Raw genomic sequence first — 23,343 nt, 5'->3', positions numbered from 1 at the left:
GCACGTGGTAGGATCTCTAGACCACGCGCGCGTACGGAGTTCGTCACCCATGCTGTTGCAGTGAAGTCTCATCAGAAAATCAGAAACAGCTGCGCAGAAGCGGCTGCGCAGAAACGGCTGCGCAGGAACAGCTGCGCAGGAACAGCTGCGCATAAGCGGCTGCGCATAAGCGGCTGCGCAGAAGCGGCTGCGCAGAAGCGGCTGCGCAGAAGCTGCTGCGCAGAAGCGGCTGCGCAGAAGCGGCTGCGCAGAAGCGGCTGCGCAGAAGCGGCTGCGCAGAAGCGGCTGCGCAGAAACGGCTGCGCAGAAGCGGCTGCGCAGAAGCGGCTGCGCAGAAGCGGCTGCGCAGAAGCGGCTGCGCACAAGCGGCTGCGCACAAGCGGCTGCGCAGAAGCGGCTCCGCAGAAGCGGCTGCGCAGAAGCGGCTGCGCAGAAGCGGCTGCGCAGAAGCGGCTGCGCAGAAGCGGCTGCGCAGAAGCGGCTGCGCAGAAGCGGCTGCGCAGAAGCGGCTGCGCAGAAGCGGCTGCGCAGAAGCGGCTGCGCAGAAGCGGCTGCGCAGAAACGGCTGCGCAGAAACGGCTGCGCAGAAACGGCTGCGCAGAAACGGCTGCGCAGAAACGGCTGCGCAGCAGCAGCTGCGCAGAAGCAGCTGCGCAGAAGCAGCTGCGCAGAAGCAGCTGCGCAGAAACAGCTGCGCAGATGCAGCTGCGCAGAAACAGCTGCGCAGAAACAGCTGCGAAGAAACAGCTGCGCAGAAGCGGCTGCGCAGAAGCGGCTGCGCAGAAGCGGCTGCGCAGAAGCGGCTGCGCAGAAGCGGCTGCGCAGAAGCGGCTGCGCGGAAGCGGCTGCGCGGAAGCGGCTGCGCGGAAGCGGCTGCGCGGAAGCGGCTGCGCGGAAGCGGCTGCGCGGAAGCGGCTGCGCGGAAGCGGCTGCGCGGAAACGGCTGCGCGGAAGCGGCTGCGCGGAAGCGGCTGCGCGGAAGCGGCTGCGCGGAAGCGGCTGCGCGGAAGCGGCTGCGCAGAAGCGGCTGCGCAGAAGCGGCTGCGCAGAAGCGGCTGCGCAGAAGCGGCTGCGCAGAAGCGGCTGCGCAGAAGCGGCTGCGCAGAAGCGGCTGCGCAGAAGCGGCTGCGCAGAAACGGCTGCGCAGAAACGGCTGCGCAGAAACGGCTGCGCAGAAACGGCTGCGCAGAAACGGCTGCGCAGAAACAGCTGCGCAGAAGCAGCTGCGCAGAAGCAGCTGCGCAGAAGCAGCTGCCCAGAAGCAGCTGCGCAGAAGCAGCTGCGCAGAAGCAGCTGCGCAGAAGCAGCTGCGCAGAAGCAGCTGCGCAGAAGCAGCTGCGCAGAAACAGCTGCGCAGAAACAGCTGCGCAGAAACAGCTGCGCAGAAACAGCTGCGCAGGAACAGCTGCGCAGGAACAGCTGCGCAGGAACAGCTGCGCAGGAAAAGCTGCGCAGAAACAGCTGCGCAGAAACAGCTGCGCAGGAACAGCTGCGCAGGAACAGCTGCGCAGGAACAGCTGCGCAGGAACAGCTGCGCAGGAACAGCTGCGCAGGAACAGCTGCGCAGGAACAGCTGCGCAGGAACAGCTGCGCAGAAACAGCTGCGCAGGAACAGCTGCGCAGGAACAGCTGCGCAGGAACAGCTGCGCAGGTACAGCTGCGCAGGAGCAGCTGCGCAGGAGCAGCTGCGCAGGAACAGCTGCGCAGGAACAGCTGCGCAGGAACAGCTGCGCAGGAACAGCTGCGCAGAAACAGCTGCGCAGGAACAGCTGCGCAGAAACAGCTGCGCAGGAACAGCTGCGCAGGAACAGCTGCGCAGGAACAGCTGCGCAGGAACAGCTGCGCAGAAACAGCTGCGCAGGAACAGCTGCGCAGGAACAGCTGCGCAGGAACAGCTGCGCAGGAACAGCTGCGCAGGAACAGCTGCGCAGGAACAGCTGCGCAGAAACAGCTGCGCAGAAACTGCTGCGCAGAAACAGCTGCGCAGGAACAGCTGCGCAGGAACAGCTGCGCAGGGACAGCTGCGCAGGAACAGCTGCGCAGGAACAGCTGCGCAGGAACAGCTGCACAGGAACAGCTGCGCAGAAACAGCTGCGCAGGAACAGCTGCGCAGAAACAGCTGCGCAGGAACAGCTGCGCAGAAACAGCTGCGCAGGAACAGCTGCGCAGAAACAACTGCGCAGAAACAACTGCGCAGAAACAGCTGCGCAGGAACAGCTGCGCAGAAACAGCTGCGCAGAAACAGCTGCGCAGAAACAGCTTCGCAGAAACAGCTGCGCAGGAACAGCTGCGCAGGAACAGGTGCGCAGGAACAGGTGCGCAGGAACAGGTGCGGAGGAACAGGTGCGCAGGAACAGGTGCGCAGGAACAGCTGCGCAGGAACAGGTGCGCAGGAGCAGGTGCGCAGGAACAGCTGCGCAGAAACAGCTGCGCAGAAACAGCGGCGCAGAAACAGCGGCGCAGAAACAGCGGCGCAGAAACACTCTATAGCCTCCGGTTACAGGAGCGTACCTCCATGTTCAATGTTTTTTGGGCAGTTGAACATGTAAAGTTGAATCCCGTACGCGCGTGGTAGGATCTCTAGACCACGCGCGCGTACGGAGTTCGTCACCCATGCTGTTGCAGTGAAGTCTCATCAGAAAATCAGAAACAGCTGCGCAGAAGCGGCTGCGCGGAAGCGGCTGCGCGGAAGCGGCTGCGCGGAAGCGGCTGCGCGGAAGCGGCTGCGCGGAAGCGGCTGCGCGGAAGCGGCTGCGCGGAAGCGGCTGCGCGGAAGCGGCTGCGCGGAAGCGGCTGCGCGGAAGCGGCTGCGCAGAAACGGCTGCGCAGAAACGGCTGCGCAGAAACGGCTGCGCAGAAACGGCTGCGCAGAAACGGCTGCGCAGAAACGGCTGCGCAGAAACGGCTGCGCAGAAACGGCTGCGCAGAAACGGCTGCGCAGAAACGGCTGCGCAGAAACAGCTGCGCAGAAACAGCTGCGCAGAAACAGCTGCGCAGAAGCAGCTGCGCAGAAGCAGCTGCGCAGAAGCAGCTGCGCAGAAACAGCTGCGCAGAAACAGCTGCGCAGAAACAGCTGCGCAGAAACAGTGCGCAGAAACAGCTGCGTAGAAACAGCTGCGCAGAAACAGCTGCGCAGATACAGCTGCGCAGATACAGCTGCGCAGAAACAGCTGCGCAGAAACAGCTGCGCAGAAACAGCTGCGCAGAAACAGCTGCGCAGAAACAGCTGCGCAGAAACAGCTGCGCAGGAACAGCTGCGCAGAAACAGCTGCGCAGAAACAGCTGCGCAGGAACAGCTGCGCAGGAACAGCTGCGCAGAAACAGCTGCGCAGAAACAGCTGCGCAGAAACAGCTGCGCAGGAACAGCTGCGCAGGAACAGCTGCGCAGGAACAGCTGCGCAGGAACAGCTGCGCAGGAACAGCTGCGCAGAAACAGCTGCGCAGAAACAGCTGCGCAGAAACAGCTGCGCAGAAACAGCTGCGCAGAAACAGCTGCGCAGAAACAGCGGCGCACAAACAGCGGCGCAGAAACACTCTATAGCCTCCGGTTACAGGAGCGTACCTCCATGTTCAATGTTTTTTGGGCAGTTGAACATGTAAAGTTGAATCCCGTACGCGCGTGGTAGGATCTCTAGACCACGGGCGCGTACGGAGTTCGTCACCCATGCTGTTGCAGTGAAGTCTCATCAGAAAATCAGAAACAGCTGCGCGGAGACGGCTGCGCAGAAGCGGCTGCGCGGAAGCGGCTGCGCGGAAGCGGCTGCGCGGAAGCGGCTGCGCGGAAACGGCTGCGCGGGAACGGCTGCGCGGGAACAGGTGCGCGGGAACAGGTGCGCGGGAACAGGTGCGCGGGAACAGCTGCGCGGGAACAGCTGCGCAGGAACAGCTGCGCAGGAACAGCTGCGCAGGAACAGGTGCGCAGGAACAGCTGCGCAGGAACAGGTGCGCAGGAACAGGTGCGCAGAAACAGCTGCGCAGAAACAGCTGCGCAGAAACAGCGGCGCAGAAACAGCGGCGCAGAAACAGCGGCGCAGAAACAGCGGCGCAGAAACACTCTATAGCCTCCGGTTACAGGAGCGTACCTCCATGTTCAATGTTTTTTGGGCAGTTGAACATGTAAAGTTGAATCCCGTACGCGCGTGGTAGGATCTCTAGACCACGCGCGCGTACGGAGTTCGTCACCCATGCTGTTGCAGTGAAGTCTCATCAGAAAATCAGAAACAGCTGCGCAGAAGCGGCTGCGCCGAAGCGGCTGCGCGGAAGCGGCTGCGCGGAAGCGGCTGCGCGGAAGCGGCTGCGCGGAAGCGGCTGCGCGGAAGCGGCTGCGCGGAAGCGGCTGCGCGGAAGCGGCTGCGCGGAAGCGGCTGCGCGGAAACGGCTGCGCAGAAACGGCTGCGCAGAAACGGCTGCGCAGAAACGGCTGCGCAGAAACGGCTGCGCAGAAACGGCTGCGCAGAAACGGCTGCGCAGAAACGGCTGCGCAGAAACGGCTGCGCAGAAACGGCTGCGCAGAAACGGCTGCGCAGAAACGGCTGCGCAGAAACAGCTGCGCAGAAACAGCTGCGCAGAAACAGCTGCGCAGAAACAGCTGCGCAGAAACAGCTGCGCAGAAGCAGCTGCGCAGAAGCAGCTGCGCAGAAACAGCTGCGCAGAAACAGCTGCGCAGAAACAGCTGCGCAGAAACAGTGCGCAGAAACAGCTGCGCAGAAACAGCTGCGCAGATACAGCTGCGCAGATACAGCAGCGCAGATACAGCTGCGCAGAAACAGCTGCGCAGATACAGCTGCGCAGAAACAGCTGCGCAGAAACAGCTGCGCAGAAACAGCTGCGCAGAAACAGCTGCGCAGAAACAGCTGCGCAGAAACAGCTGCGCAGAAACAGCTGCGCAGAAACAGCTGCGCAGAAACAGCTGCGCAGAAACAGCTGCGCAGGAACAGCTGCGCAGAAACAGCTGCGCAGAAACAGCTGCGCAGAAACAGCTGCGCAGGAACAGCTGCGCAGGAACAGCTGCGCAGGAACAGCTGCGCAGGAACAGCTGCGCAGAAACAGCTGCGCAGGAACAGCTGCGCAGGAACAGCTGCGCAGGAACAGCTGCGCAGCAACAGCTGCGCAGAAACAGCTGCGCAGAAACAGCTGCGCAGAAACAGCTGCGCAGAAACAGCTGCGCAGAAACAGCTGCGCAGAAACAGCGGCGCAGAAACAGCGGCGCAGAAACAGCGGCGCAGAAACACTCTATAGCCTCCGGTTACAGGAGCGTACCTCCATGTTCAATGTTTTTTGGGCAGTTGAACATGTAAAGTTGAATCCCGTACGCGCGTGGTAGGATCTCTAGACCACGCGCGCGTACGGAGTTCGTCACCCATGCTGTTTCAGTGAAGTCTCATCAGAAAATCAGAAACAGCTGCGCAGAAGCGGCTGCGCAGGAACAGCTGCGCAGAAGCGGCTGCGCAGAAGCGGCTGCGCAGAAGCGGCTGCGCAGAAGCGGCTGCGCAGAAGCGGCTGCGCAGAAGCGGCTGCGCAGAAGCGGCTGCGCAGAAGCGGCTGCGCAGAAGCGGCTGCGCAGAAGCGGCTGCGCAGAAGCGGCTGCGCAGAAGCGGCTGCGCAGAAGCGGCTGCGCAGAAGCGGCTGCGCAGAAGCGGCTGCGCAGAAACGGCTGCGCAGAAACGGCTGCGCAGAAACGGCTGCGCAGATACGGCTGCGCAGAAGCGGCTGCGCAGAAGCGGCTGCGCAGAAGCGGCTGCGCAGAAGCGGCTGCGCACAAGCGGCTGCGCAGAAGCGGCTGCGCAGAAGCGGCTGCGCAGAAGCGGCTGCGCAGAAGCGGCTGCGCAGAAGCGGCTGCGCAGAAGCGGCTGCGCATAAGCGGCTGCGCAGAAGCGGCTGCGCAGAAGCGGCTGCGCAGAAGCGGCTGCGCAGAAGCTGCTGCGCAGAAGCGGCTGCGCAGAAGCGGCTGCGCAGAAGCGGCTGCGCAGAAGCGGCTGCGCAGAAGCGGCTGCGCAGAAGCGGCTGCGCAGAAGCGGCTGCGCAGAAACGGCTGCGCAGAAACGGCTGCGCAGAAACGGCTGCGCAGAAACGGCTGCGCAGCAGCAGCTGCGCAGAAGCAGCTTCGCAGAAGCAGCTGCGCAGAAACAGCTGCGCAGATGCAGCTGCGCAGAAACAGCTGCGCAGAAACAGCTGCGCAGAAACAGCTGCGCAGAAGCGGCTGCGCAGAAGCGGCTGCGCAGAAGCGGCTGCGCAGAAGCGGCTGCGCAGAAGCGGCTGCGCAGAAGCGGCTGCGCAGAAGCCGGTGCGCAGAAGCGGCTGCGCAGAAGCGGCTGCGCAGAAGCGGCTGCGCGGAAGCGGCTGCGCGGAAGCGGCTGCGCGGAAACGGCTGCGCGGAAGCGGCTGCGCGGAAGCGGCTGCGCAGAAGCGGCTGCGCAGAAGCGGCTGCGCAGAAACGGCTGCGCAGAAGCGGCTGCGCAGAAACGGCTGCGCAGAAACGGCTGCGCAGAAACGGCTGCGCAGAAACGGCTGCGCAGAAACGGCTGCGCAGAAACGGCTGCGCAGAAACGGCTGCGCAGAAACGGCTGCGCAGAAACGGCTGCGCAGAAACGGCTGCGCAGAAACGGCTGCGCAGAAACGGCTGCGCAGAAACGGCTGCGCAGAAACGGCTGCGCAGAAACGGCTGCGCAGAAACAGCTGCGCAGAAACAGCTGCGCAGAAACAGCTGCGCAGAAAGAGCTGCGCAGAAACAGCTGCGCAGAAAGAGCTGCGCAGAAACAGCTGCGCAGAAACAGCTGCGCAGAAGCAGCTGCGCAGAAGCAGCTGCGCAGAAACAGCTGCGCAGAAACAGCTGCGCAGAAACAGCTGCGCAGAAACAGTGCGCAGAAACAGCTGCGCAGAAACAGCTGCGCAGAAACAGCTGCGCAGATACAGCTGCGCAGATACAGCTGCACAGATACAGCTGCGCAGATACAGCTGCGCAGAAACAGCTGCGCAGATACAGCTGCGCAGAAACAGCTGCGCAGAAACAGCTGCGCAGAAACAGCTGCGCAGAAACAGCTGCGCAGAAACAGCTGCGCAGAAACAGCTGCGCAGGAACAGCTGCGCAGAAACAGCTGCGCAGAAACAGCTGCGCAGGAACAGCTGCGCAGGAACAGCTGCGCAGAAACAGCTGCGCAGAAACAGCTGCGCAGAAACAGCTGCGCAGGAACAGCTGCGCAGGAACAGCTGCGCAGGAACAGCTGCGCAGGAACAGCTGCGCAGGAACAGCTGCGCAGAAACAGCTGCGCAGGAACAGCTGCGCAGGAACAGCTGCGCAGGAACAGCTGCGCAGAAACAGCTGCGCAGAAACAGCTGCGCAGAAACAGCTGCGCAGAAACAGCTGCGCAGAAACAGCTGCGCAGAAACAGCGGCGCAGAAACAGCGGCGCAGAAACAGCGGCGCAGAAACACTCTATAGCCTCCGGTTACAGGAGCGTACCTCCATGTTCAATGTTTTTTGGGCAGTTGAACATGTAAAGTTGAATCCCGTACGCACGTGGTAGGATCTCTAGACCACGCGCGCGTACGGAGTTCGTCACCCATGCTGTTGCAGTGAAGTCTCATCAGAAAATCAGAAACAGCTGCGCAGAAGCGGCTGCGCAGAAACGGCTGCGCAGGAACAGCTGCGCAGGAACAGCTGCGCATAAGCGGCTGCGCATAAGCGGCTGCGCAGAAGCGGCTGCGCAGAAGCGGCTGCGCAGAAGCTGCTGCGCAGAAGCGGCTGCGCAGAAGCGGCTGCGCAGAAGCGGCTGCGCAGAAGCGGCTGCGCAGAAGCGGCTGCGCAGAAACGGCTGCGCAGAAGCGGCTGCGCAGAAGCGGCTGCGCAGAAGCGGCTGCGCAGAAGCGGCTGCGCAGAAGCGGCTGCGCAGAAGCGGCTGCGCACAAGCGGCTGCGCACAAGCGGCTGCGCAGAAGCGGCTCCGCAGAAGCGGCTGCGCAGAAGCGGCTGCGCAGAAGCGGCTGCGCAGAAGCGGCTGCGCAGAAGCGGCTGCGCAGAAGCGGCTGCGCAGAAGCGGCTGCGCAGAAGCGGCTGCGCAGAAGCGGCTGCGCAGAAGCGGCTGCGCAGAAACGGCTGCGCAGAAACGGCTGCGCAGAAACGGCTGCGCAGAAACGGCTGCGCAGCAGCAGCTGCGCAGAAGCAGCTGCGCAGAAGCAGCTGCGCAGAAGCAGCTGCGCAGAAACAGCTGCGCAGATGCAGCTGCGCAGAAACAGCTGCGCAGAAACAGCTGCGAAGAAACAGCTGCGAAGAAACAGCTGCGCAGAAGCGGCTGCGCAGAAGCGGCTGCGCAGAAGCGGCTGCGCAGAAGCGGCTGCGCAGAAGCGGCTGCGCGGAAGCGGCTGCGCGGAAGCGGCTGCGCGGAAGCGGCTGCGCGGAAGCGGCTGCGCGGAAGCGGCTGCGCGGAAGCGGCTGCGCGGAAGCGGCTGCGCGGAAACGGCTGCGCGGAAACGGCTGCGCGGAAGCGGCTGCGCGGAAGCGGCTGCGCGGAAGCGGCTGCGCGGAAGCGGCTGCGCGGAAGCGGCTGCGCGGAAGCGGCTGCGCAGAAGCGGCTGCGCAGAAGCGGCTGCGCAGAAGCGGCTGCGCAGAAGCGGCTGCGCAGAAGCGGCTGCGCAGAAGCGGCTGCGCAGAAGCGGCTGCGCAGAAGCGGCTGCGCAGAAACGGCTGCGCAGAAACGGCTGCGCAGAAACGGCTGCGCAGAAACGGCTGCGCAGAAACGGCTGCGCAGAAACGGCTGCGCAGAAACGGCTGCGCAGAAACAGCTGCGCAGAAGCAGCTGCGCAGAAGCAGCTGCGCAGAAGCAGCTGCCCAGAAGCAGCTGCGCAGAAGCAGCTGCGCAGAAGCAGCTGCGCAGAAGCAGCTGCGCAGAAGCAGCTGCGCAGAAACAGCTGCGCAGAAACAGCTGCGCAGAAACAGCTGCGCAGAAACAGCTGCGCAGAAACAGCTGCGCAGGAACAGCTGCGCAGGAACAGCTGCGCAGGAACAGCTGCGCAGGAAAAGCTGCGCAGAAACAGCTGCGCAGAAACAGCTGCGCAGGAACAGCTGCGCAGGAACAGCTGCGCAGGAACAGCTGCGCAGGAACAGCTGCGCAGGAACAGCTGCGCAGGAACAGCTGCGCAGGAACAGCTGCGCAGGAACAGCTGCGCAGAAACAGCTGCGCAGGAACAGCTGCGCAGGAACAGCTGCGCAGGAACAGCTGCGCAGGTACAGCTGCGCAGGAGCAGCTGCGCAGGAGCAGCTGCGCAGGAACAGCTGCGCAGGAACAGCTGCGCAGGAACAGCTGCGCAGGAACAGCTGCGCAGAAACAGCTGCGCAGGAACAGCTGCGCAGAAACAGCTGCGCAGGAACAGCTGCGCAGGAACAGCTGCGCAGGAACAGCTGCGCAGGAACAGCTGCGCAGAAACAGCTGCGCAGGAACAGCTGCGCAGGAACAGCTGCGCAGGAACAGCTGCGCAGGAACAGCTGCGCAGGAACAGCTGCGCAGGAACAGCTGCGCAGAAACAGCTGCGCAGAAACTGCTGCGCAGAAACAGCTGCGCAGGAACAGCTGCGCAGGAACAGCTGCGCAGGGACAGCTGCGCAGGAACAGCTGCGCAGGAACAGCTGCGCAGGAACAGCTGCACAGGAACAGCTGCGCAGAAACAGCTGCGCAGGAACAGCTGCGCAGAAACAGCTGCGCAGGAACAGCTGCGCAGAAACAGCTGCGCAGGAACAGCTGCGCAGAAACAACTGCGCAGAAACAACTGCGCAGAAACAGCTGCGCAGGAACAGCTGCGCAGAAACAGCTGCGCAGAAACAGCTGCGCAGAAACAGCTTCGCAGAAACATCTGCGCAGGAACAGCTGCGCAGGAACAGGTGCGGAGGAACAGGTGCGCAGGAACAGCTGCGCAGGAACAGGTGCGCAGGAACAGCTGCGCAGGAACAGGTGCGCAGGAGCAGGTGCGCAGGAACAGCTGCGCAGGAACAGCTGCGCAGGAACAGCTGCGCAGGAACAGGTGCGCAGGAACAGCTGCGCAGGAACAGCTGCGCAGAAACAGCTGCGCAGAAACAGCTGCGCAGAAACAGCTGCGCAGAAACAGCTGCGCAGAAACAGCTGCGCAGAAACAGCTGCGCAGAAACAGCTGCGCAGAAACAGCTGCGCAGAAACAGCTGCGCAGAAACAGATGCGAAGAAACAGCTGCGCAGAAACAGCTGCGCAGAAACAGCTGCGCAGAAACAGCGGCGCAGAAACAGCGGCGCAGAAACAGCTGCGCAGGAACAGCTGCGCAGAAACAGCTGCGCAGAAACAGCTGCGCAGGAACAGCTGCGCAGGAACAGCTGCGCAGAAACAGCTGCGCAGGAACAGCTGCGCAGGAACAGCTGCGCAGGAACAGCTGCGCAGAAACAGCTGCGCAGAAACAGCTGCGCAGAAACAGCTGCGCAGAAACAGCTGCGCAGAAACAGCTGCGCAGAAACAGCTGCGCAGGAACAGCTGCGCAGAAACAGCTGCGCAGAAACAGCTGCGCAGAAACAGCTGCGCAGAAACAGCTGCGCAGAAACAGCTGCGCAGAGACAGCTGCGCAGAAACAGCTGCCCAGAGACAGCTGCGCAGAAACAGCTGCGCAGAAACAGCTGCGCAGAAACAGCTGCGCAGAAACAGCTGCGCAGAAACAGCTGCGCAGAAACAGCTGCGCAGAAACAGCTGCGCAGAAACAGCTGCGCAGAAACAGCTGCGCAGAAACAGCTGCGCAGAAACAGCGGCGCAGAAACAGCGGCGCAGAAACAGCGGCGCAGAAACACTCTATAGCCTCTGGTTACAGGAGCGTACCTCCATGTTCAATGTTTTTTGGGCAGTTGAACATGTAAAGTTGAATCCCGTACGCGCGTGGTAGGATCTCTAGACCACGCGCGCGTACGGAGTTCGTCACCCATGCTGTTGCAGTGAAGTCTCATCAGAAAATCAGAAACAGCTGCGCGGAGACGGCTGCGCAGAAGCGGCTGCGCGGAAACGGCTGCGCGGAAACGGCTGCGCGAGAACAGCTGCGCGAGAACAGGTGCGCGGGAACAGGTGCGCGGGAACAGCTGCGCGGGAACAGCTGCGCAGGAACAGCTGCGCAGGAACAGCTGCGCAGGAACAGGTGCGCAAAAACAGGTGCGCAGGAACAGCTGCGCAGGGACAGCTGCGCAGGAACAGCTGCGCAGGAACAGCTGCGCAGGAACAGCTGCGCAGGAACAGCTGCGCAGAAACAGCTGCGCAGGAACAGCTGCGCAGGAACAGCTGCGCAGAAACAGCTGCGCAGAAACAGCTGCGCAGAAACAGCTGCGCAGAAACAGCAGCGCAGGAACGGCTGCGCAGAAACGGCTGCGCAGAAACGGCTGCGCAGAAACGGCTGCGCAGAAACGGCTGCGCAGAAACGGCTGCGCAGAAACGGCTGCGCAGAAACGGCTGCGCAGAAACGGCTGCGCAGAAACGGCTGCGCAGAAACAGCTGCGCAGAAACAGCTACGCAGAAACAGCTGCGCAGAAGCAGCTGCGCAGAAGCAGCTGCGCAGAAGCAGCTGCGCAGAAGCAGCTGCGCAGAAGCAGCTGCGCAGAAGCAGCTGCGCAGAAACAGCTGCGCAGATACAGCTGCGCAGATACAGCTGCGCAGATACAGCTGCGCAGATACAGCTGCGCAGAAACAGCTGCGCAGAAACAGCTGCGCAGAAACAGCTGCGCAGAAACAGCTGCGCAGAAACAGCTGCGCAGGAACAGCTGCGCAGGAACAGCTGCGCAGGAACAGCTGCGCAGGAACAGCTGCGCAGGAACAGCTGCGCAGGAACAGCAGCGCAGGAACAGCTGCGCAGGAACAGCTGCGCAGAAACAGCTGCGCAGGAACAGCTGCGCAGGAACAGCTGCGCAGGAACAGCTGCGCAGGAACAGCTGCGCAGGAACAGCTGCGCAGGAACAGCTGCGCAGGAACAGCTGCGCAGGAACAGCTGCGCAGAAACAGCTGCGCAGAAACAGCTGCGCAGAAACAGCTGCGCAGAAACAGCTGCGCAGGAACAGCTGCGCAGGAACAGCTGCGCAGGAACAGCTGCGCAGGAACAGCTGCGCAGGAACAGCTGCGCAGGAACAGCTGCGCAGGAACAGCTGCGCAGGTACAGCTGCGCAGGAACAGCTGCGCAGGAACAGCTGCGCAGGAACAGCTGCGCAGGAACAGCTGCGCAGGTACAGCTGCGCAGGAACAGCTGCGCAGGAGCAGCTGCGCAGGAACAGCTGCGCAGGAACAGCTGCGCAGAAACAGCTGCGCAGAAACAGCTGCGCAGAAACAGCTGCGCAGATGCAGCTGCGCAGGAACAGCTGCGCAGGAACAGCTGCGCAGGAACAGCTGCGCAGGAACAGCTGCGCAGGAACAGCTGCGCAGAAACAGCTGCGCAGAAACAGCTGCGCAGGAACAGCTGCGCAGGAACAGCTGCGCAGGAACAGCTGCGCAGGAACAGCTGCGCAGAAACTGCTGCGCAGAAACTGCTGCGCAGAAACAGCTGCGCAGAAACAGCTGCGCAGGAACAGCTGCGCAGGAACAGCTGCGCAGGAACAGCTGCGCAGGAACAGCTGCGCAGGAACAGCTGCGCAGGAACAGCTGCGCAGGAACAGCTGCGCAGGAACAGCTGCGCAGAAACAGCTGCGCAGGAACAGCTGCGCAGAAACAACTGCACAGAAACAACTGCGCAGAAACAGCTGCGCAGGAACAGCTGCGCAGAAACAGCTGCGCAGAAACAGCTGCGCAGAAACAGCTGCGCAGAAACAGCTGCGCAGGAACAGCTGCGCAGGAACAGCTGCGCAGAAACAGCTGCGCAGAAACAGCTGCGCAGGAACAGCTGCGCAGAAACAGCTGCGCAGAAACAGCTGCGCAGGAACAGCTGCGCAGAAACAGCTGCGCAGAAACAGCTGCGCAGAAACAGCTGCGCAGAAACAGCTGCGCAGAAACAGCTGCGCAGAAACAGCTGCGCAGAAACAGCTGCGCAGAAACAGCTGCGCAGAAACAGCTGCGCAGAAACAGCTGCGCAGAAACAGCTGCGCAGAAACAGCTGCGCAGAAACAGCTCCGCAGAGACAGCTGCGCAGAGACAGCTGCGCAGAGACAGCTGCGCAGAGACATCTGCGCAGTTACAGCTGCGCAGAAACAGCTGCGCAGAAACAGCTGCACAGGAACAGCTGCGCAGGAACAGGTGCGCAGGAGCAGGTGCGCAGGAACAGCTGCACAGGAACAGCTGCGCAGGAACAGCTGCGCAGGAACAGGTGCGCAGGAACAGGTGCGCAGGAACAGCTGCGCAGAAACAGCTGCGCAGAAACAGCTGCGCAGAAACAGCTGCGCAGAAACAGCTGCGCAGAAACAGCTGCGCAGAAACAGCTGCGCAGAAACAGCTGCGCAGAAACAGCTGCGCAGAAACAGCTCCGCAGAGACAGCTGCGCAGAGACAGCTGCGCAGAGACAGCTGCGCAGAGACATCTGCGCAGTTACAGCTGCGCAGAAACAGCTGCGCAGAAACAGCTGCGCAGAAACAGCTGCGCAGAAACAGCTGCGCAGAAACAGCTGCGCAGAAACAGCTGCGCAGAAACAGCTGCGCAGAAGCAGCTGCGCAGAAACAGATGCGAAGAAACAGCTGCGCAGAAACAGCGGCGCAGAAACAGCGGCGCAGAAACAGCTGCGCAGGAACAGCTGCGCAGGAACAGCTGCGCAGAAACAGCTGCGCAGAAACAGCTGCGCAGGAACAGCTGCGCAGAAACAGCTGCGCAGAAACAGCTGCGCAGAAACAGCTGCGCAGGAACAGCTGCGCAGGAACAGCTGCGCAGAAACAGCTGCGCAGAAACAGCTGCGCAGAAACAGCTTCGCAGAAACAGCTGCGCAGGAACAGCTACGCAGGAACAGATGTGCAGAAACAGCTGCGCAGAAACAGCTGCGCAGAAACAGCTGCGCAGAAACAGCTGCGCAGAAACAGCTGCGCAGAAACAGCTGCGCAGAAACAGCTGCGCAGAAACAGCTGCGCAGAGACAGCTGCGCAGAGACAGCTGCGCAGAAACAGCTGCGAAGAAACAGCTGCGCAGAAACAGCTGCGCAGAAACAGCTGCGCAGAAACAGCTGCGCAGAAACAGCTGCGCAGAAACAGCTGCGCAGAAACAGCTGCGCAGAAACAGCTGCGCAGAAACAGCTGCGCAGAAACAGCTGCGCAGAAACAGCTGCGCAGAAACAGCGGCGCAGAACAGCGGCGCAGAAACACTCTATAGCCTCCGGTTACAGGAGCGTACCTCCATGTTCAATGTTTTTTGGGCAGTTGAACATGTAAAGTTGAATCCCGTACGCGCGTGGTAGGATCTCTAGACCACGCGCGCGTACGGAGTTCGTCACCCATGCTGTTGCAGTGAAGTCTCATCAGAAAATCAGAAACAGCTGCGCGGAGACGGCTGCGCGGAAGCGGCTGCGCGGAAGCGGCTGCGCGGAAACGGCTGCGCGGAAACGGCTGCGCGAGAACAGCTGCGCAAAAACAGGTGCGCAGGAACAGGTGCGCAGGAACAGGTGCGCAGGAACAGGTGCGCAGGAACAGCTGCGCAGGAACAGCTGCGCAGGAACAGCTGCGCAGGAACAGCTGCGCAGGAACAGCTGCGCAGGAACAGCTGCGCAGGAACAGCTGCGCAGAAACAGCTGCGCAGAAACAGCTTCGCAGAAACGGCTGCGCTGGAACGGCTGCGCAGAAACGGCTGCGCAGAAACGGCTGCGCAGAAACGGCTGCGCAGAAACGGCTGCGCAGAAACGGCTGCGCAGAAACGGCTGCGCAGAAACGGCTGCGCAGAAACGGCTGCGCAGAAACGGCTGCGCAGAAACGGCTGCGCAGAAACGGCTGCGCAGAAACAGCTGCGCAGAAACAGCTGCGCAGAAGCAGCTGCGCAGAAGCAGCTGCGCAGAAGCAGCTGCGCAGAAGCAGCTGCGCAGAAACAGCTGCGCAGAAACAGCTGCGCAGATACAGCTGCGCAGATACAGCTGCGCAGAAACAGCTGCGCAGAAACAGCTGCGCAGAAACAGCTGCGCAGAAACAGCTGCGCAGAAACAGCTGCGCAGGAACAGCTGCGCAGGAACAGCTGCGCAGAAACAGCTGCGCAGGAACAGCTGCGCAGGAACAGCTGCGCAGGAACAGCTGCGCAGGAACAGCTGCGCAGGAACAGCTGCGCAGGAACAGCTGCGCAGGTACAGCTGCGCAGGAACAGCTGCGCAGGAACAGCTGCGCAGAAACAGCTGCGCAGGAACAGCTGCGCAGGAACAGCTGCGCAGGAACAGCTGCGCAGGAACAGCTGCGCAGGAACAGCTGCGCAGGAACAGCTGCGCAGGAACAGCTGCGCAGAAACAGCTGCGCAGGAACAGCTGCGCAGGAACAGCTGCGCAGGAACAGCTGCGCAGAAACAGCTGCGCAGAAACAGCTGCGCAGAAACAGCTGCGCAGAAACAGCTGCGCAGAAACAGCTGCGCAGAAACAGCGGCGCAGAAACAGCGGCGCAGAAACAGCGGCGCAGAAACACTCTATAGCCTCCGGTTACAGGAGCGTACCTCCATGTTCAATGTTTTTTGGGCAGTTGAACATGTAAAGTTGAATCCCGTACGCACGTGGTAGGATCTCTAGACCACGCGCGCGTACGGAGTTCGTCACCCATGCTGTTGCAGTGAAGTCTCATCAGAAAATCAGAAACAGCTGCGCAGAAGCGGCTGCGCAGAAACGGCTGCGCAGGAACAGCTGCGCAGGAACAGCTGCGCATAAGCGGCTGCGCATAAGCGGCTGCGCAGAAGCGGCTGCGCAGAAGCGGCTGCGCAGAAGCTGCTGCGCAGAAGCGGCTGCGCAGAAGCGGCTGCGCAGAAGCGGCTGCGCAGAAGCGGCTGCGCAGAAACGGCTGCGCAGAAGCGGCTGCGCAGAAGCGGCTGCGCAGAAGCGGCTGCGCAGAAGCGGCTGCGCAGAAGCGGCTGCGCAGAAGCGGCTGCGCACAAGCGGCTGCGCACAAGCGGCTGCGCAGAAGCGGCTCCGCAGAAGCGGCTGCGCAGAAGCGGCTGCGCAGAAGCGGCTGCGCAGAAGCGGCTGCGCAGAAGCGGCTGCGCAGAAGCGGCTGCGCAGAAGCGGCTGCGCAGAAGCGGCTGCGCAGAAGCGGCTGCGCAGAAGCGGCTGCGCAGAAGCGGCTGCGCAGAAGCGGCTGCGCAGAAACGGCTGCGCAGAAACGGCTGCGCAGAAACGGCTGCGCAGAAACGGCTGCGCAGAAACGGCTGCGCAGCAGCAGCTGCGCAGAAGCAGCTGCGCAGAAGCAGCTGCGCAGAAGCAGCTGCGCAGAAACAGCTGCGCAGATGCAGCTGCGCAGAAACAGCTGCGCAGAAACAGCTGCGAAGAAACAGCTGCGAAGAAACAGCTGCGCAGAAGCGGCTGCGCAGAAGCGGCTGCGCAGAAGCGGCTGCGCGGAAGCGGCTGCGCGGAAGCGGCTGCGCGGAAGCGGCTGCGCGGAAGCGGCTGCGCGGAAGCGGCTGCGCGGAAGCGGCTGCGCGGAAGCGGCTGCGCGGAAGCGGCTGCGCGGAAACGGCTGCGCGGAAGCGGCTGCGCGGAAGCGGCTGCGCGGAAGCGGCTGCGCGGAAGCGGCTGCGCGGAAGCGGCTGCGCGGAAGCGGCTGCGCGGAAGCGGCTGCGCAGAAGCGGCTGCGCAGAAGCGGCTGCGCAGAAGCGGCTGCGCAGAAGCGGCTGCGCAGAAGCGGCTGCGCAGAAGCGGCTGCGCAGAAGCGGCTGCGCAGAAGCGGCTGCGCAGAAGCGGCTGCGCAGAAACGGCTGCGCAGAAACGGCTGCGCAGAAACGGCTGCGCAGAAACGGCTGCGCAGAAACGGCTGCGCAGAAACAGCTGCGCAGAAGCAGCTGCGCAGAAGCAGCTGCGCAGAAGCAGCTGCCCAGAAGCAGCTGCGCAGAAGCAGCTGCGCAGAAGCAGCTGCGCAGAAGCAGCTGCGCAGAAGCAGCTGCGCAGAAGCAGCTGCGCAGAAACAGCTGCGCAGAAACAGCTGCGCAGAAACAGCTGCGCAGAAACAGCTGCGCAGAAACAGCTGCGCAGGAACAGCTGCGCAGGAACAGCTGCGCAGGAACAGCTGCGCAGGAAAAGCTGCGCAGAAACAGCTGCGCAGAAACAGCTGCGCAGGAACAGCTGCGCAGGAACAGCTGCGCAGGAACAGCTGCGCAGGAACAGCTGCGCAGGAACAGCTGCGCAGGAACAGCTGCGCAGGAACAGCTGCGCAGAAACAGCTGCGCAGGAACAGCTGCGCAGGAACAGCTGCGCAGGAACAGCTGCGCAGGTACAGCTGCGCAGGAGCAGCTGCGCAGGAGCAGCTGCGCAGGAACAGCTGCGCAGGAACAGCTGCGCAGGAACAGCTGCGCAGGAACAGCTGCGCAGAAACAGCTGCGCAGGAACAGCTGCGCAGAAACAGCTGCGCAGGAACAGCTGCGCAGGAACAGCTGCGCAGGAACAGCTGCGCAGGAACAGCTGCGCAGAAACAGCTGCGCAGGAACAGCTGCGCAGGAACAGCTGCGCAGGAACAGCTGCGCAGGAACAGCTGCGCAGGAACAGCTGCGCAGGAACAGCTGCGCAGAAACAGCTGCGCAGAAACTGCTGCGCAGAAACTGCTGCGCAGAAACAGCTGCGCAGGAACAGCTGCGCAGGAACAGCTGCGCAGGGACAGCTGCGCAGGAACAGCTGCGCAGGAACAGCTGCGCAGGAACAGCTGCACAGGAACAGCTGCGCAGAAACAGCTGCGCAGGAACAGCTGCGCAGAAACAGCTGCGCAGGAACAGCTGCGCAGAAACAGCTGCGCAGGAACAGCTGCGCAGAAACAACTGCGCAGAAACAACTGCGCAGAAACAGCTGCGCAGGAACAGCTGCGCAGAAACAGCTGCGCAGAAACAGCTGCGCAGAAACAGCTTCGCAGAAACAGCTGCGCAGGAACAGCTGCGCAGGAACAGGTGCGCAGGAACAGGTGCGCAGGAACAGGTGCGGAGGAACAGGTGCGCAGGAACAGCTGCGCAGGAACAGGTGCGCAGGAGCAGGTGCGCAGGAACAGCTGCGCAGGAACAGCTGCGCAGGAACAGCTGCGCAGGAACAGCTGCGCAGGAACAGCTGCGCAGGAACAGGTGCGCAGGAACAGCTGCGCAGGAACAGCTGCGCAGAAACAGCTGCGCAGAAACAGCTGCGCAGAAACAGCTGCGCAGAAACAGCTGCGCAGAAACAGCTGCGCAGAAACAGCTGCGCAGAAACAGCTGCGCAGAAACAGCTGCGCAGAAACAGCTGCGCAGAAACAGCTGCGCAGAAACAGATGCGAAGAAACAGCTGCGCAGAAACAGCTGCGCAGAAACAGCTGCGCAGAAACAGCGGCGCAGAAACAGCGGCGCAGAAACAGCTGCGCAGGAACAGCTGCGCAGAAACAGCTGCGCAGAAACAGCTGCGCAGGAACAGCTGCGCAGGAACAGCTGCGCAGAAACAGCTGCGCAGAAACAGCTGCGCAGAAACAGCTGCGCAGGAACAGCTGCGCAGGAACAGCTGCGCAGAAACAGCTGCGCAGAAACAGCTGCGCAGAAACAGCTGCGCAGAAACAGCTGCGCAGAAACAGCTGCGCAGAAACAGCTGCGCAGGAACAGCTGCGCAGAAACAGCTGCGCAGAAACAGCTGCGCAGAAACAGCTGCGCAGAAACAGCTGCGCAGAGACAGCTGCGCAGAGACAGCTGCGCAGAGACAGCTGCCCAGAGACAGCTGCGCAGAAACAGCTGCGCAGAAACAGCTGCGCAGAAACAGCTGCGCAGAAACAGCTGCGCAGAAACAGCTGCGCAGAAACAGCTGCGCAGAAACAGCTGCGCAGAAACAGCTGCGCAGAAACAGCTGCGCAGAAACAGCGGCGCAGAAACAGCGGCGCAGAAACAGCGGCGCAGAAACACTCTATAGCCTCTGGTTACAGGAGCGTACCTCCATGTTCAATGTTTTTTGGGCAGTTGAACATGTAAAGTTGAATCCCGTACGCGCGTGGTAGGATCTCTAGACCACGCGCGCGTACGGAGTTCGTCACCCATGCTGTTGCAGTGAAGTCTCATCAGAAAATCAGAAACAGCTGCGCGGAGACGGCTGCGCAGAAGCGGCTGCGCGGAAACGGCTGCGCGGAAACGGCTGCGCGAGAACAGCTGCGCGAGAACAGGTGCGCGGGAACAGGTGCGCGGGAACAGCTGCGCAGGAACAGCTGCGCAGGAACAGCTGCGCAGGAACAGGTGCGCAAAAACAGGTGCGCAGGAACAGCTGCGCAGGGACAGCTGCGCAGGAACAGCTGCGCAGGAACAGCTGCGCAGGAACAGCTGCGCAGGAACAGCTGCGCAGGAACAGCTGCGCAGAAACAGCTGCGCAGGAACAGCTGCGCAGGAACAGCTGCGCAGAAACAGCTGCGCAGAAACAGCTGCGCAGAAACAGCTGCGCAGAAACAGCAGCGCAGGAACGGCTGCGCAGAAACGGCTGCGCAGAAACGGCTGCGCAGAAACGGCTGCGCAGAAACGGCTGCGCAGAAACGGCTGCGCAGAAACGGCTGCGCAGAAACGGCTGCGCAGAAACGGCTGCGCAGAAACGGCTGCGCAGAAACAGCTGCGCAGAAACAGCTACGCAGAAACAGCTGCGCAGAAGCAGCTGCGCAGAAGCAGCTGCGCAGAAGCAGCTGCGCAGAAGCAGCTGCGCAGAAGCAGCTGCGCAGAAGCAGCTGCGCAGAAACAGCTGCGCAGATACAGCTGCGCAGATACAGCTGCGCAGATACAGCTGCGCAGATACAGCTGCGCAGATACAGCTGCGCAGAAACAGCTGCGCAGAAACAGCTGCGCAGAAACAGCTGCGCAGAAACAGCTGCGCAGGAACAGCTGCGCAGGAACAGCTGCGCAGGAACAGCTGCGCAGGAACAGCTGCGCAGGAACAGCTGCGCAGGAACAGCTGCGCAGGAACAGCAGCGCAGGAACAGCTGCGCAGGAACAGCTGCGCAGGAACAGCTGCGCAGGAACAGCTGCGCAGGAACAGCTGCGCAGGAACAGCTGCGCAGGAACAGCTGCGCAGGAACAGCTGCGCAGGAACAGCTGCGCAGAAACAGCTGCGCAGGAACAGCTGCACAGGAACAGCTGCGCAGGAACAGCTGCGCAGGAACAGCTGCGCAGAAACTGCTGCGCAGAAACTGCTGCGCAGAAACTGCTGCGCAGAAACAGCTGCGCAGAAACAGCTGCGCAGGAACAGCTGCGCAGGAACAGCTGCGCAGGAACAGCTGCGCAGGAACAGCTGCGCAGAAACAGCTGCGCAGAAACAGCTGCGCAGATGCAGCTGCGCAGGAACAGCTGCGCAGGAACAGCTGCGCAGGAACAGCTGCGCAGGAACAGCTGCGCAGGAACAGCTGCGCAGAAACAGCTGCGCAGAAACAGCTGCGCAGGAACAGCTGCACAGGAACAGCTGCGCAGGAACAGCTGCGCAGGAACAGCTGCGCAGAAACTGCTGCGCAGAAACTGCTGCGCAGAAACAGCTGCGCAGAAACAGCTGCGCAGGAACAGCTGCGCAGGAACAGCTGCGCAGGAACAGCTGCGCAGGAACAGCTGCGCAGGAACAGCTGCGCAGGAACAGCTGCGCAGGAACAGCTGCGCAGGAACAGCTGCGCAGGAACAGCTGCGCAGGAACAGCTGCGCAGAAACAGCTGCGCAGGAACAGCTGCGCAGAAACAACTGCACAGAAACAACTGCGCAGAAACAGCTGCGCAGGAACAGCTGCGCAGAAACAGCTGCGCAGAAACAGCTGCGCAGAAACAGCTGCGCAGAAACAGCTGCGCAGGAACAGCTGCGCAGGAACAGCTGCGCAGAAACAGCTGCGCAGAAACAGCTGCGCAGGAACAGCTGCGCAGAAACAGCTGCGCAGAAACAGCTGCGCAGAAACAGCTGCGCAGGGACAGCTCCGCAGAAACAGCTGCGCAGGAGCAGCTGCGCAGGAACAGCTGCGCAGAAACAGCTGCGCAGGAACAGCTGCGCAGGAACAGCTGCGCAGGAACAGGTGCGCAGGAACAGGTGCGCAGGAACAGGTGCGGAGGAACAGGTGCGCAGGAACAGCTGCGCAGGAACAGGTGCGCAGGAGCAGGTGCGCAGGAACAGCTGCGCAGGAACAGCTGCGCAGGAACAGGTGCGCAGGAGCAGGTGCGCAGGAACAGCTGCGCAGGAACAGCTGCGCAGGAACAGCTGCGCAGGAACAGGTGCGCAGGAACAGGTGCGCAGGAACAGCTGCGCAGAAACAGCTGCGTAGAAACAGCTGCGCAGAAACAGCTGCGCAGAAACAGCTGCGCAGAAACAGCTGCGCAGAAACAGCTGCGCAGAAACAGCTGCGCAGAAACAGCTGCGCAGAAACAGCTCCGCAGAGACAGCTGCGCAGAGACAGCTGCGCAGAGACAGCTGCGCAGAGACATCTGCGCAGTTACAGCTGCGCAGAAACAGCTGCGCAGAAACAGCTGCGCAGAAACAGCTGCGCAGAAACAGCTGCGCAGAAACAGCTGCGCAGAAACAGCTGCGCAGAAACAGCTGCGCAGAAACAGCTGCGCAGAAACAGCTGCGCAGAAACAGATGCGAAGAAACAGCTGCGCAGAAACAGCGGCGCAGAAACAGCGGCGCAGAAACAGCTGCGCAGGAACAGCTGCGCAGGAACAGCTGCGCAGAAACAGCTGCGCAGAAACAGCTGCGCAGGAACAGCTGCGCAGAAACAGCTGCGCAGAAACAGCTGCGCAGAAACAGCTGCGCAGGAACAGCTGCGCAGGAACAGCTGCGCAGAAACAGCTGCGCAGAAACAGCTGCGCAGAAACAGCTTCGCAGAAACAGCTGCGCAGGAACAGCTACGCAGGAACAGATGTGCAGAAACAGCTGCGCAGAAACAGCTGCGCAGAAACAGCTGCGCAGAAACAGCTGCGCAGAAACAGCTGCGCAGAAACAGCTGCGCAGAAACAGCTGCGCAGAAACAGCTGCGCAGAGACAGCTGCGCAGAGACAGCTGCGCAGAAACAGCTGCGAAGAAACAGCTGCGCAGAAACAGCTGCGCAGAAACAGCTGCGCAGAAACAGCTGCGCAGAAACAGCTGCGCAGAAACAGCTGCGCAGAAACAGCTGCGCAGAAACAGCTGCGCAGAAACAGCTGCGCAGAAACAGCTGCGCAGAAACAGCTGCGCAGAAACAGCGGCGCAGAACAGCGGCGCAGAAACACTCTATAGCCTCCGGTTACAGGAGCGTACCTCCATGTTCAATGTTTTTTGGGCAGTTGAACATGTAAAGTTGAATCCCGTACGCGCGTGGTAGGATCTCTAGACCACGCGCGCGTACGGAGTTCGTCACCCATGCTGTTGCAGTGAAGTCTCATCAGAAAATCAGAAACAGCTGCGCGGAGACGGCTGCGCGGAAGCGGCTGCGCGGAAGCGGCTGCGCGGAAACGGCTGCGCGGAAACGGCTGCGCGAGAACAGCTGCGCAAAAACAGGTGCGCAGGAACAGGTGCGCAGGAACAGGTGCGCAGGAACAGCTGCGCAGGAACAGCTGCGCAGGAACAGCTGCGCAGGAACAGCTGCGCAGGAACAGCTGCGCAGGAACAGCTGCGCAGGAACAGCTGCGCAGGAACAGCTGCGCAGAAACAGCTGCGCAGAAACGGCTTCGCAGAAACGGCTGCGCTGGAACGGCTGCGCAGAAACGGCTGCGCAGAAACGGCTGAGCAGAAACGGCTGCGCAGAAACGGCTGCGCAGAAACGGCTGCGCAGAAACGGCTGCGCAGAAACGGCTGCGCAGAAACGGCTGCGCAGAAACGGCTGCGCAGAAACGGCTGCGCAGAAACGGCTGCGCAGAAACGGCTGCGCAGAAACAGCTGCGCAGAAACAGCTGCGCAGAAACAGCTGCGCAGAAGCAGCTGCGCAGAAGCAGCTGCGCAGAAGCAGCTGCGCAGAAGCAGCTGCGCAGAAGCAGCTGCGCAGAAACAGCTGCGCAGAAACAGCTGCGCAGATACAGCTGCGCAGATACAGCTGCGCAGAAACAGCTGCGCAGAAACAGCTGCGCAGAAACAGCTGCGCAGAAACAGCTGCGCAGAAACAGCTGCGCAGGAACAGCTGCGCAGGAACAGCTGCGCAGAAACAGCTGCGCAGGAACAGCTGCGCAGGAACAGCTGCGCAGGAACAGCTGCGCAGGAACAGCTGCGCAGGAACAGCTGCGCAGGAACAGCTGCGCAGGTACAGCTGCGCAGGAACAGCTGCGCAGGAACAGCTGCGCAGAAACAGCTGCGCAGGAACAGCTGCGCAGGAACA

This window comes from Schistocerca nitens, unplaced genomic scaffold (assembly GCF_023898315.1).
Source record: "Schistocerca nitens isolate TAMUIC-IGC-003100 unplaced genomic scaffold, iqSchNite1.1 HiC_scaffold_468, whole genome shotgun sequence".
NCBI classification, from domain to species: domain Eukaryota; kingdom Metazoa; phylum Arthropoda; class Insecta; order Orthoptera; family Acrididae; genus Schistocerca; species Schistocerca nitens.
Note: the sequence above shows the minus strand (reverse complement) of the source record.